The sequence below is a fragment of the Opisthocomus hoazin genome, chromosome 6, assembly GCF_030867145.1.
Source record: "Opisthocomus hoazin isolate bOpiHoa1 chromosome 6, bOpiHoa1.hap1, whole genome shotgun sequence".
Taxonomy (NCBI): domain Eukaryota; kingdom Metazoa; phylum Chordata; class Aves; order Opisthocomiformes; family Opisthocomidae; genus Opisthocomus; species Opisthocomus hoazin.
Genome location: NC_134419.1, coordinates 75,007,642 through 75,020,134, shown reverse-complemented (window position 1 = coordinate 75,020,134; position 12,493 = coordinate 75,007,642). Strand labels below are relative to the sequence as shown.

The window sequence follows — 12,493 nt, the reverse complement described above, 5'->3', positions numbered from 1 at the left end:
TTGTAGTTACCTCTCTCTGTCAGTTTGTTGAGACAGGGTTAAACAGTGTGTTATTTCTTATCTGTAAATGATGTCTTTCCTGTTGAGCACAATTACAAATGCAGCTCCTTTGCTTTTAGCTCAATCTTTCACCGCTTGCTTTCCCCCCACTCCCTCTTGGTTATACGCTGGAGATCACAGTAGTTTCTGTTTAAAGTGTTACAGCTTCTCTGTTTTCCAGAATTTAACTGGGAGCCTGTTGCTACATGCTGAGCAGGGTGGGACTGCCGAGTCTTTTTTTTTTCCCCCTCAGAAAGTAGATTGCTGAATGTAAGGCTTCAGGGAATAAAATCTACAAGAGAGAAATTGCCTTATATGTTTTTAACGTAGAGCTACCTTGCTGGCCAACACGGTGCTTCACCCTTTGCATGCCATAAAAAGCTCAATGTTCAATATTCCTTCGTTTTCTGACTCCTTACTACACTTTTCTTCTCCTCTGTGGTGAAAATGAAGCTGGTTGCTTTCAGATTTACTGCTGAACTGCTCTTGTTTGCATGTAATGAGGCTGAATACGCCAGCACAAAAGTGGAGCCTAGTTTAAAAAGCTTCTTTTGGGAGATTTATCATCTGTCACTGATCATCATCGCGGCCTTTTTCAAAGGACGTGCAATGTTTTGGGACCCGTCCAGCCTGGGGAGGTGGGGAGAGCAGACGGCGTGTGAGAGCCCCGGTGGGACAGGGTCCTGCGGGTCCCCAGCCAGGAGCCCGGGCTGCCCGCCCATGGCCAGGAGTGCTCTGCGGGACCGGGGACGGCAGGGCAGGCCACCCCGGCCTCCCGCACTCGCCGCTTCCTTGCAGGAAGCGTCATGGGGGATCTGCTGGGATGTTTTGCTTCTTTTTTTTGTTGCTTATGTTTATGCTCTTAGGACCTGATCTTCCCCAACAGCTGAGGGCCAGGGCTGGGAAGCACGGCTGCACGTTGTGCGCGGCCAGCTGGAAGGCAGCGCCGAGCAAGGTCCCCGAGCGCTCGGTCCTCGCTCGATGCTTCGCGGCTGAGGGGCAAGCGTGCGCTGCAAGGTGGGATAAGCAGCACGCTGGCTTCACCGAAGCCTGCTCAAATGGGTGCTGGCCGGGATGTGTGATCTGGGACGCAGCCATCGCCTTCCCGCAGCAGGGCGTGACTGAGAGCCGCGCGGTTTTCTCAGTCTCCAAGATTTTGTGCAGCTTGCTCTCGGTCTTCGCACTCATGATTATTTCAGACTGAACAAGCAACGGTTCTAAGACTTTATAAACCTTGTTCACAGCATTCCTCTTGCCCAAAAGGCTCATATTACCTGCTGATCAGATGCAAGGTGGTCAGATAATCAAGTTCTGCTGGCTCTACAAGGCTCTCCTTGGCAAATTAAAGAAGCGCTACCTCCAGCTAACATTAACAACGAGCGAACGCGTGTCTGCACATCCTCACAGACCTGCTGTATTCCTCCCACTAGAGGACAGCAGCTGGTGTACGCAGCCATCGGTAGCAGCTTACAACAGAAGCAGGAATAAAACAGCCCTACCCTTCCTGTAGAAACATGTTCCTTTCTAGTGGTTTTCACATAATGAATCCCAGTGAATATTTAACTAAGTCTCCCCTGTAATCAAGTTTCTGGCCTCCTTACTTGTATCCACAATGTAAAACATTTCCTGATCCATGGCCTTCAGTAGCCCTGGGAGTCTCCAGCGGTATCTGTTTCTCTGCTCAGTTGACATCAGAAGACATGCACGATTGTTATTAGGTTTTTTTCATCCAGCAACCACCAATATGACCTTTGTTGTCCTTTAAGAGATGGAAAGAATCTTTAGGACCTCAGCTTGGCCACCTGAACCAAAAGCAGCCCTGAAATGTTGCTATATAATCATACCTATATGAATAGTCATTGCTATGTGTGTGAATATTCAGTAATGCAAGTCTAGATTTCATGCAAACTGAGTTTCCCTGTAACCCGCCCTTTAAAACACAAAAGAATGAAAGAGAGGAGTGTGTTTCTGGATCTATGTGAGCAGGGAAAGGGGATGGTTTGGGTCGGTGTGGTGACTTGAGGAATCTTTCTATGATAAAACCTAAGACTTATCAAGCATTGGAACGGGCTGCCTGTGGAAGTGGTTGAGTCACCATCCCTGGAGGTATTCAACAGATGTGTGGATGTGGTGCTTAGGGACACGGTTTAGTGGTGGACTTGGCAGTGTTAGGTTTACAGTTGGACTCAATGTTCTTAAATGTCTTTTACAACCTACGATTCTATGATTCTATGACTTTTGTTTAAGGATCTCCACATGCCTGTATCAAATAGCAAATCCTTGTTTGTGTTTGGGCTTTACCTGCCTGACCATTACCTTTTTATCCCATTTTTGGACTGCAGCTTGTGAACACCGTTACAGAGTTAACAAACAAGGCCTGTTAAACCTCGATGCACCTCTGTTTACGTGGAGGCTTTCTCGGGCAGGTCACTGGCTTCTCTCCAAGGCAATCCAGTTTCTCAAGTGAAATTGTGGGTACCTTAATCACCTTGCAAAGTGGAGGAGGAGGTCATCTTACAGCGGGGACTGGTGCTGATAAAAGACCTGGCTTTCACAGAGAGAGAGAGACACAAAGGAAGAAGCAAATTCCTGTGACAGCTAGTGTAGGAGATACAGAAATAAAATTGTGTGCAAAGGACGGGGAGAGAAGAAAGGATATGAACTGCTTGGGGAATGCTGACTTAAGGATGGTTGAGGGACCAGAAGAATGAGGCAGGGAGGAGGGATGAGAAGAATGAAGCAGGGAAACAGTTGCAGGCGTTTAGTGCTTTATTACCCAGGGTTGTGGAAAGTACAAAAAAAGACTTTTATTTCATTTTTTTGAACTGCTACAGAGTGACTGCGCGTGTTTGTGTCTGCAGCTGGGCCTCTGAAAGAGTGAAGGAGAAACACGGAGCTTGGCACTGTAGCGAAGGATGTGGGAAGCAGACGGGGTCTGCAGGGACTCGGTGCTGTGCGATGGCTGGGGCACGGGACCCTGCCTGGGAAGAACAGCGTGCCTACACTGTGGATCCCTGCCACATAGCTTTCTGCCCCTTCCAGGGTTAAAACTACAACAGGAACCCTGGTGTAAGCCCGACTTTGCACCTTCTGCTCTGAGGTTGTGCCTGAAAGTCAGGGCATGCTTGCCAAACCCCCTGGTGTCACCAGAGAAAAATCTGATCTGGTGTAACGTTGCATGGGAAGCTGCCACAACCACCAGTCGGTCTAGTTAGACAACAGAGGTCCAGGAAAACAAACCAGCATGTATGGATCAACTGCAAGCAGAAATAAGATGTACATGGGCCAACAAGCCAAATATATCCAAGTTCTGTAAGAGAAAGACAAATTGTCTTTGCAGCCTTTGTCTTCTCATTTTTGTAAGTCTGGCTCTGTCTTGCTGTGCCCTGCTTGGCGCTGAAAAGGGCTTTATTCACATGGTTTCTCTGAGACCTGCTTTAGGGGAGCTTACTGTTAAAAGATATTCTCCAATGGATGTTGCTTTCCTCTCTTTTAGAACAGCTACTGTTCCCCGAGAGCCAGAGGTACTCTACCAGGACAGCGTGTGACAAATTCTTTATGAGAGAACACATAATAAATTGAGGATTTTCTTTTATTTTGATTATTTAGTATTCAATATTTGCATTATAGAAGTGCCTGGAGGTTCCAGCTGAGATCAGTGTCCTATTGTTCTAAGCCATGCATAAAAACATGGTCAGAGATGAGGAGCTTACCATCTAAATAGATGAACTGGATAAAGGGTGGGAGACAGGAAGCATCTATTGTTCTCATTTCATAGCTGGAGAGCTTGGGCACAGACAAATTAAGTGCCTTTCCCAGGACTGTGTAGGAAAGCTGGAGTAGAAGGGCAGAAAGCACCAAAGGTCTAGGATCCCAGTGTAATACCCAGCTCATAACACACCACATTTCCTGTTTAAATACATCTTGCAACACTGTAACAATAACAACAAATATTTTTCTAGTCTTTTCCTTAAGAGGAACAAAATGAGAGAAGTACCAGAAAGGTTACATGGCTACGAGGCACAACAGTCTGCAGGGAGTGCTGATACTCAAAATGCCATTGCAACACACTGACACGATAGGATCTCTTGTTTTTTCCAACCGCTTGGCCTTACTGCCTGAAGAAGCATCTCTTAGAAGATTCTGCTGTGCATAATGCAGAGGGAGATCAAAAATTGATAGGCAAGGGAAACTAATTTGCCAGTTTCTGTAGCTTAACCAAAATAAGTTATTTTGTTGATAAATAGCCAGTAAAACTATCCCTTTACGGGCTGGGAACTGCAGCCCCCCTTCCTGTATACATTTTACCGCAAAAGAACTTTGTAGCCAGTCTGCCTCACAATTTTACGGATAATTATCGGATCTACTGGCATGAAAATACAGAAATTCTTATCTCAGTTTTTCAATTTAGCAGCATCTTGAAGTAATACACGGGGAGGACTAGTGATGGAAGTCTCTCAGTGGCAGTTTTTGTGTTAGCAAGGGGTCGCCTCTGTATGAATATGAATTGACTAGTGACCCATATATAGAGCGATTTTGCCTATCTTTGAAAAGAAAAAGATTTTCACAAGTGGGTTCCTAGGTTTTGCTTCTTTGGCACCCTAAAAGAAAAGTTCAAAGCTGCCATGGAAGGGAGCCATAAATACTTTGGAAACCAGGTAAACATTTTATCCACCAGAGTTTGGGTTTAGGCACTTAGCTTGAGAAGAACTTCAAAAAATAAAATCTTGGACAGGTATTTAGTTGTATCCAGCATGGTCAGGCAAATATTTTGGACCAGACAGCCTGAATAACAGGGAAGAAATGTCGCTTCGCATCATCTTCCGTGGAGAAGCTAAACCCTCAGCGATGTGTGTGGCTGAATGAGGGTGTAGGGGATCTCTCCCCATAGTTCTCTAAAAGTTTAATGTGTGGGTTTTCCTTCTGTTGTTTTAAATTTATTTGATTTTCTGTATTATACTCCTATTTTCATCAGATAGACAGAAACATGACGCGTTAGCAGGCCCAGCACCTGGCGAATGGCCCGGTATTGGGGAATTTGCTTCCCTCGGGTACCTGCGGCCGCCCTGGCCATCTGCCTGCAAAGCAGCAGGAGCTGGGGCTTGTTCCTCACTGGGCTCCCACGGAGAAGCTGCTTTCCGTGGAGCCCTGACTACACTGATCTCTCCAGCAGTTAAAAGAAATGTCAGAGACTCTGTGAGGATTAGAACTGAGGAGTGCTGAGAAGCTCTGTGTTATGTTTTTTTTTCCTAAGTTGACTTTTCCCACATCACTTGAAGGCATTGGTAGCCTGTCTCACCTCATCTCTCCATAGACACAAGCTCTTCATCTTCTGCTTAACCTTCTACCTTCAGCCCTATAAGCCCTAGAGTCAAGCTCTTGCAGATCCAGGACGGGAGCAGCCTGAAGTCAGGCACTTCTTCACCTTACCCTGCCAGGTAGAAGAGATGCCAGGTGGCAAGGAATCCATCTCCGTACCTCTGCCCACTCCGTGGCGGCGAGCTGGCTGAGCCCAGCTGTGCCTTCCCGCAGCTGGAGCCCCTCGCTTGCACCACGTCTCCGTTGAACATTAACTGTACCCCTGCCTGCGTGCGGAGGGGGACCAGGGTCCAGCTGACAGCAGGAACAAAGAGCTGGCAGGGCTGAAAGATTCAATTTAACTTTCTTTCTCCTCCCTCGCTTCCATATGCGAGGGGGGACATGGCTGTTCCTGCTTTTGAAACTTGCAGGGGCAAAGGAGCATTGGTGTCCTCATTTTCCTTCCTCCCTATTGATGTATCATTGCCAGGATGAAAAAGGACGTCTCAAGAGCCTTTGAAAAAATGGGTGACTACTCAAGACATTTTATAAAGGAGGAAGAATGGGAAAGAAAATAGGACTCGGTAGGGGGTAGAAGGAGCCTGAATGTGTGCCTTGTCTGTCTATTCTTTCGCTTGAAACCTGGAGCTGTTGTTCCTATTTCAGTTCAAACTGTCACCTTTAGTTCATGATGGCTTTACTGCCCTTGCTCCTGAACCTCAACAGATTGGGGCTTATTTACCTATTCACACTCCGCTGTGGAACCTCATTAATAGGCTTATTAGCCACACCATTCACGTGCAGGAGGGCTCACAGAAAAGATCCCAGCCACTTTGAGAGGAGGAGGAAAAAACTGTAAAGAGATTATGCTCTCATTCAGCAGCCGAACTGCTATGAAAGGCTCCCTGGGCCCACTGAGATCTCTTGAAGCCTAAATATGATGACAGAATTGATCCCCCCCCCCCCCCTTAATTCCAAACATGCTTCGGCTTTTCTCAGATTGAGGAGTTGGGCTGTTGTGGGCCACTTTCGGAGAATGTGGCTCCTTTAAGAGAAAAGGCTGCTATTGATAGACTGCTATCTTTTCAACCCCCCAAAAAGAATAAATTCTGACAAGTGCTTCCAGATATTGGAAATAGGTGTTCTGATTTGTCATTTTTAGTGGAATGCTTCCTTTTCTTTCAGAGTATGCAAAGATATCGCTGAATGGCGAAAGGTATTGCAGCTTCCTGTGTCGGACAATAATTTATGTGAGAATGCGTTAACAATGTTTTCAATGGGCGATGGACATGCCCGGAGCTGGGAAAATTGGATCTTGACTGTGACATCTCAGCTTCTCAATTAGAACATTCAGATGTCTGCTGCTTTAGGGACAACAACAGCAAAAATATTAAACCTGTGTTTCTAATCAATTACAAATTTGTCTGCCGTCCCTCATAAAGCCTGCTTTACCACTGACGATGGTGGGAAAGTGCTTTCTGGGAGGTGAGTACATGTTCGACAGAGAGCTTGTTTTCAAGTTTTCGGTGTCTGGAAGTATGTAAATAGAGAGCTATGCTGTGCTGTGCAGCCACAGTCCTTCAAAATCCCCTTGGTCAACGCTGCACACAACATATAAAAAGTACAGTAGAGCTATGCTTAAATAAAGCAACTTTAAATTGATCAATGCGGATTTAATTTGAGGCAACCACCACTCATTGATTTTGTTGTCAAGCTGATTCTACACAGCAAGCATCACATGGGCTGTGTTAGCAACCTGCTAGCTAACGGTATCTAAAGCAAATGTTTTATTAAGCTTGCAGGTTAAGTTACACTGAATTTTGAATACCAACATTATGCATATTTTTAAATCTGTGTGTCCAGGCAAATCACAGAATCACAGAATGGTCGGGGTTGGAAGGGACCTCTGTGGGTCACCCAGTCCAACCCCCTGCCGAAGCAGGGTCACCCAGAGCAGGCTGCACAGGACCTTGTCCAGGTGGGGCTTGAATATCTCCAGAGAAGGAGACTCCACAGCCTCCCTGGGCAGCCTGTTCCAGTGCTCCGTCATCCTCAGAGGGAAGAAGTTCTTCCTCATGTTCAGCTGGAACTTCCTGTGCTTCAGTTTGTGCCCATTGCCCCTTGTCCTGTCACTGGGCACCACTGAGGGCACCACTGGAAAGAGTCTGGCCCCGTCCTCCTGACACCCACCCTGCAGATATTTAGAGGCATTTCTAAGGTCCCCTCTCAGCCTTCTCTTCTTCAGGCTGAACAAGCCCAGCTCCTTCAGCCTTTCCTCATAGGAGAGATGTTCCAGTCCCCCCATCATCCTCGTAGCCCTCCGCTGGACTCTCTCCAGTAGCTCCTCATCTTTCTTGAGCTGGGGAGCCCAGTTTGCCTGACTATTTGACAACCTTTCCCTATCCGGGCAATCCCTCCCCCCCCCCAGTGATTAGAGCCGCGCTGTCAGACGAACTGACGAGGCAGCTGAACCCGGGCTTTGCGCCGCAAAGCTCCTGAGCCGAGGGTGATGTGCGGGGTGGGCTCTACCCAGCCGTCCTCCCTCGCCGTAACGGGCCGGCTTCCGAGCCAAAAAAACCTCCTGGAGAGGTTTTCTGGGAAAGTTGCAGTGCTGGTACCGTTTTCGCATGGGGATTTCGACGCCGCCCCGCATTGCCCCGTTGCGTGCGGGAACGGCCCGGGCCCGGGGAGGCACCGAGCGGGCCGGGTGCCCCCACCAAACCGCCCCGCCGGGACGGGGAACCCCCCGCGCTCCCCATCTTTCCTTCGTGCGGGGCCGTGTGAAGCCGTGCGGGATGCCCTTCCCCGCTCCCCCGGGGACGCAGCGGGGGGACTCCAGCCCCGCTCTTAACACTGCTCCACGTCCCCGTCTGCCTTCTGCCGAGCCACCCGGCCACGTCCCCGGCGGGGAGGCGGCCCCGACCCCCGGCTGGGCTTGGCGGCGGAGCGGGGCCGGTAGCTCGGCTCCCCGGGCCGGGCCGGGCCGGTCGGCGGGGGAAGGGGCTCCGCGCCGCGGCGATTGGCAGAGCCGAGCAGCGCCCGTCCAGGAAACGGCTCGGGTTGCAGCGGGGGGAGTGACCGGGGGAGGGAGGAAGGGAGCCGGAGGAGTGCGCCGGGAGGGAGAGGGGAGGAGAAGGGGGGGAGCGAAAGAGGAGGAGGGGAAAAAAAAAAGAAAAAAAAAAAAAAAAAAGGGGGGGGGGGAGAAAAAGAAAAAAAAAAAAGCGCAAGCCCCCACCCGCCCACCCGAGGGGGGCTGGCAAAGCTGCGGCGGGCCGGGGAGGGCGGCTGGATGGAGCGGAGCGGGCGCGGCGGGGCTCTGCTCGGCGATGCCCGCACGGGGGAGGAGGCTGCGGCCGGCGCCGGGCACGGCGGGCTCGCCCCTCTGAGGCGGTAGCCGCAGCCCCAGCCCCAGCCGGGCGACGGGCCGGGCCGGGCCGGCTCCTGCCTCGCCTCCCGCAGCCGCCTCCCGCAGCCGCCCCCCGCGGGGGATGCGCCCCGCCGCCCCGCTGCGGGCTCGCCGGCCGGCCCCGCCGGGGCTGCCCGCGGAGTGACCGCGGCCGCGGAAGGAGTTGCTCCTCCCGCCCCGTCCCGTCCCGGGGAGCCGCCGCTCGGCGCCGCGCCTCAGCCCGCCCGCTGCCGGGGAGCGGACCCGTCCCGCCGAGCCTTCCCCGCTGCAGGTAATGGCACCGGGGGGGGGGAGCGGGGCGGAGGGCTGGGGGTCCCGGCGCTTCCCCGCCACCTGGCTGTGCCCCCCCCAACCCCGGGCTCCGCCGCCGTCGTTCTGTCACCGCTGTGCCGGGGAGGGCGGGGGGAAGCCGGTGTCCCCCCCCCCAGGCCGGGGGATGCGCTGGGGTCTGCGGGGAAGGTGTCCGGCGGGGGGTGAGGGACCCTCGGGGACAGATCCCCCCCCCCGGTTGGGAGCCCGGTCCTCCCGGGGGCGAGGGCTGCCCCGCAAACCGCCCCGCCTGGGGCGAGGAGGGGGCGAGAGAAATCCTCGAGGGAATATATATTTAAATGCAAAGCGGCCCGCTCGGGCAGGGACCCATTATGCCGTCGGTGTGAAACGCTATCAACATTTAAAACTTCATTGTCTCCTTTGTACCAAATCCCTGTAAATCTTCCACTAGCCTTTACTCATTTTCATCTGAAAAGCCTGTTTGGGCTGAATAGACAGCAATCAGCAGCCTCTGGACTTCTCTCTCTCCCTCTGGAATGTCAATTAAAATGCAGATTCGTGTGTGTGTGTGTGTGTGTCCCCATCTCTTAGTGGCAAAAGACTTGAGAAAAACAGGATAGTCCTGGAAAGCAAATGAAAGAAGTTCAAACAATGAAAAAAAAGTCCTGAAGCTGCCAGCCGGTTCCCATTAGTCGTCCAGAATTAATGTTTAATAGCGGTGATGCTCGGGTTTGCTCGGAGATTGAACTGGGACGAAAAGTCTTGTTAGAGCTATGCGCTTGTGTATATGTATTTATGGACGCGTATGTATTTGTGTGTATATGTGTATTTATGGACGCGTATGTATTTGTGTGCGTGTGTACGTGTATACAAAGCTGTTGGCTTTGAAGCTTCAGGTACGTGGGTTTTTCTGGCGAAGCTACTGGGCTTTGAGGGCGCTGGAGATTGCTTTGGGGAGGGAAGATCCCTGCTCCGTTCAGGCTTTGCTGTTCCTCGCCTGAGCGAGGGAGATGCTGAGAAGCCCCGCAATGAGCGAGGTATTGATTCGGTTAACGTGCTCTCCCCGGGGAGTGATAAACATCTTATAAACAACAGTGGAAGCAGATTAAAAAGAACACCAAGCGTTGAATTTAACTAATGCCGCCGCTGAACAAGTACTACTTGTTTGTGTGTGTGCGTTTCAGCTGGAGTACAGCTTGGAGGAATTTGGTTGGGCTCCCAAACCAGTCTGCTTTCCCATGCTTGTCAGTTTGGCAAAGAAATTTGGGCAGGTATGTGACGAGGTGAAAATGGACTTGATGAGCGAGTGGCAAGGAGAGCCATCAATCACTGGAAGCTGACAGCTCCTCCCCGAAGTGTAGGCTGAGGAGGGAGACAGAGTTCCCTTTCAAGGGGAAAAATAAACACTACGTGTGGCTTTCACTGAGGCTGAGACTCCAGGAGGGATTATGGTATTGTAGTCAGGAAGCCAGGATTGTGGAGGCCAAAAAGCATGCTGGGGCTGTGTTCCAAACATTGAGATAGAGGTACATAATTATCCAGCGCAGGAGGTCTTTCCAGAGGCTCGTCCCCCAGCAACTGTGGCGATTGAACTATGAAAAGAATTTGGTTTCGTTTCATGTCCGCTGGCCTCCGCTTCTTTTGGGGAGAGGGCAGTCCTCGAACCCCGGTCGCTGTCGTGGTGGTGAGAAGTGGCTTGGCTCCATGGACGGCTCCAGAGCTCTGATTTTGGCTTTGCTACGCCTTGGCAAGCTGCGGTTTTGAGTTTGCTGCTGCCCTGGGGGTGAAGAGTCCCTTCTCTCCGCTGGCAGATGTTCAGGTGCAGAAGCTGGCAAAACTCTTCAGGTGAGAGGACGCGTGGTCAGGTAGCCTTGTGCTGCGCTTCAGGATTTAGGGATGAGGGTAGGAGCCACAAACATGCTTGCAGTGGCCTTTAACGTAGCCGAAATATCTGCAACGGCTGAAATGTAAGTGGAATTAATGCTGTTAGAGTCTGGAATATATACTAGCGTTCTGGTATGTTTTCTTTTTGCAAAATTATGATTCAATTTTGCATTTCTACACATAGCCTTTAATCGGAGTTTACAGGATGATTTATGGAAATTAAATTAGCATTCCATCCAGCCTGTTAATTAGGGTTTCTACCCGCTTTCCAGCTGAATAAACTGAGCTCCAGAGCCGTGGCTGTCAGGCAGCGAGTCGGGCGGTTGACCTGGGTGGTAGCGGCCAGGAGGGGCTTGCTCCGGTCCTTCACCAAACATAAACCGGTCCTGGAGACTGAGCTCTCTGCAATTCTCCGCCCGCTCGGCGCTGGTTTAGAGAAGTGCTCGGCGAGCTCTTTGTAAGTGTTTACGCAGTGGTCTGGTGGTGGTGGTGTCACTGGCGATTTAATGGTGGTTGCTTGCTTGTGGTCTGGGATGCTCACGCTACGCTTAGATCTCGAAAGGAGCAACAGAGCTTTGAGCTGCTATCAGCTGAGGTGAAAAAAGCTTGCCCTGAAGTACCAGGGATTCGCCTGAAATACCGTGTGTTGATTGCTTTCCCCAAGTGCCTGCTTTATGTCATCTCAAATCTGTTTCTGCTGACTCCAGAAGTTATCGTATATAGTAGCCAAGATAACAGATGCCTCAACAGCATTTCTGTCCTTAGCACTGTGAAAAGCGGTTTGTATGTGCAGGTAGCAAAAGGCTAGTAAAATGTGAGTAAACTTCTTAATGGTTGGCTGTACAAAGGGAGGCTATTTGTCCATGTTTCTGTGTGCCGTACGCTGAGGTACCACGTCCAAATGACAGGGAGTTTTGTGAAGTTTACTTTTATGGCTACAATTTCCCCACCCTTTTTTTTGTTTGTTTGTTTGTAAAAGGTGAGAGCAGGAGGGAAAAAGAGTTTTTTGTTATTTTTCCCTTTCAAGACGAGTGCTTTCTAAGCTTCAGTTGGGTTTCATCACATCTAAAATGAATCACTGGCTGGATTAGAACAATCGCTGCAGTTACTTGCTTTATCCATCTACTGAGGTCTACCATCTTTTATTTTTGAAGCGGAAAATCAGGCCTCATTTTCTGGTTGAGCTGTTAAATTGCCCTGTGAGGATGCTCTTCTGACCCTCACCTGGCATTTTAATGTGGTGGCACCAGGGTCCCCTGACGGGAGTGCAGGTTGCTTTGGTACCGCTCCGCTTCTCTCCTCCCTCAGCCCATGCCTGGATTACCAGTTAACTCCATCCATTGAAGTTACTTCTGCTGTGGATAAAATAGACTTTTTTTTCCCCATCTGAAAAACGCTTATCAATGGGCATCTTTGAGAGAGAAGAGAAATGCGTTCACGGAGTTTAGCATATATGAATGGAAAACGATGCTGGGGAGGTCTCCCATGAAACTGCAGTCTGTACCACGCTTGATACAGATTTTAATTGCCTGTAATGGAACGTAACTAACCAGTATCCCTGCAAAGACTGGAGCCTTTCACCGGTGCAGGACTCTC

At 50.4% G+C, this 12,493-nt stretch overlaps 1 protein-coding gene across 8 annotated transcripts in view; it reads left to right on the top strand.

Annotated features, from left to right (window-relative positions):
- The first annotated feature begins 8,874 nt into the window (after window positions 1–8,874).
- The window catches only part of FGFR2 (fibroblast growth factor receptor 2), a 90,389-nt gene continuing 86,770 nt past the window's right edge, over window positions 8,875–12,493 (top strand). For 6 of the 8 annotated variants that reach the window (XM_075423854.1, XM_075423853.1, XM_075423852.1 and 3 more), the window contains exon 1: window positions 8,875–9,014. The gene's annotated coding sequence lies outside the window, so the exon portion shown is untranslated. Of the gene's footprint in view, window positions 9,015–10,757; window positions 10,859–11,206; window positions 11,355–12,493 lie in introns of those variants that run through there. The other 2 variants (XM_075423855.1, XM_075423849.1) reach the window with 2 other exon arrangements.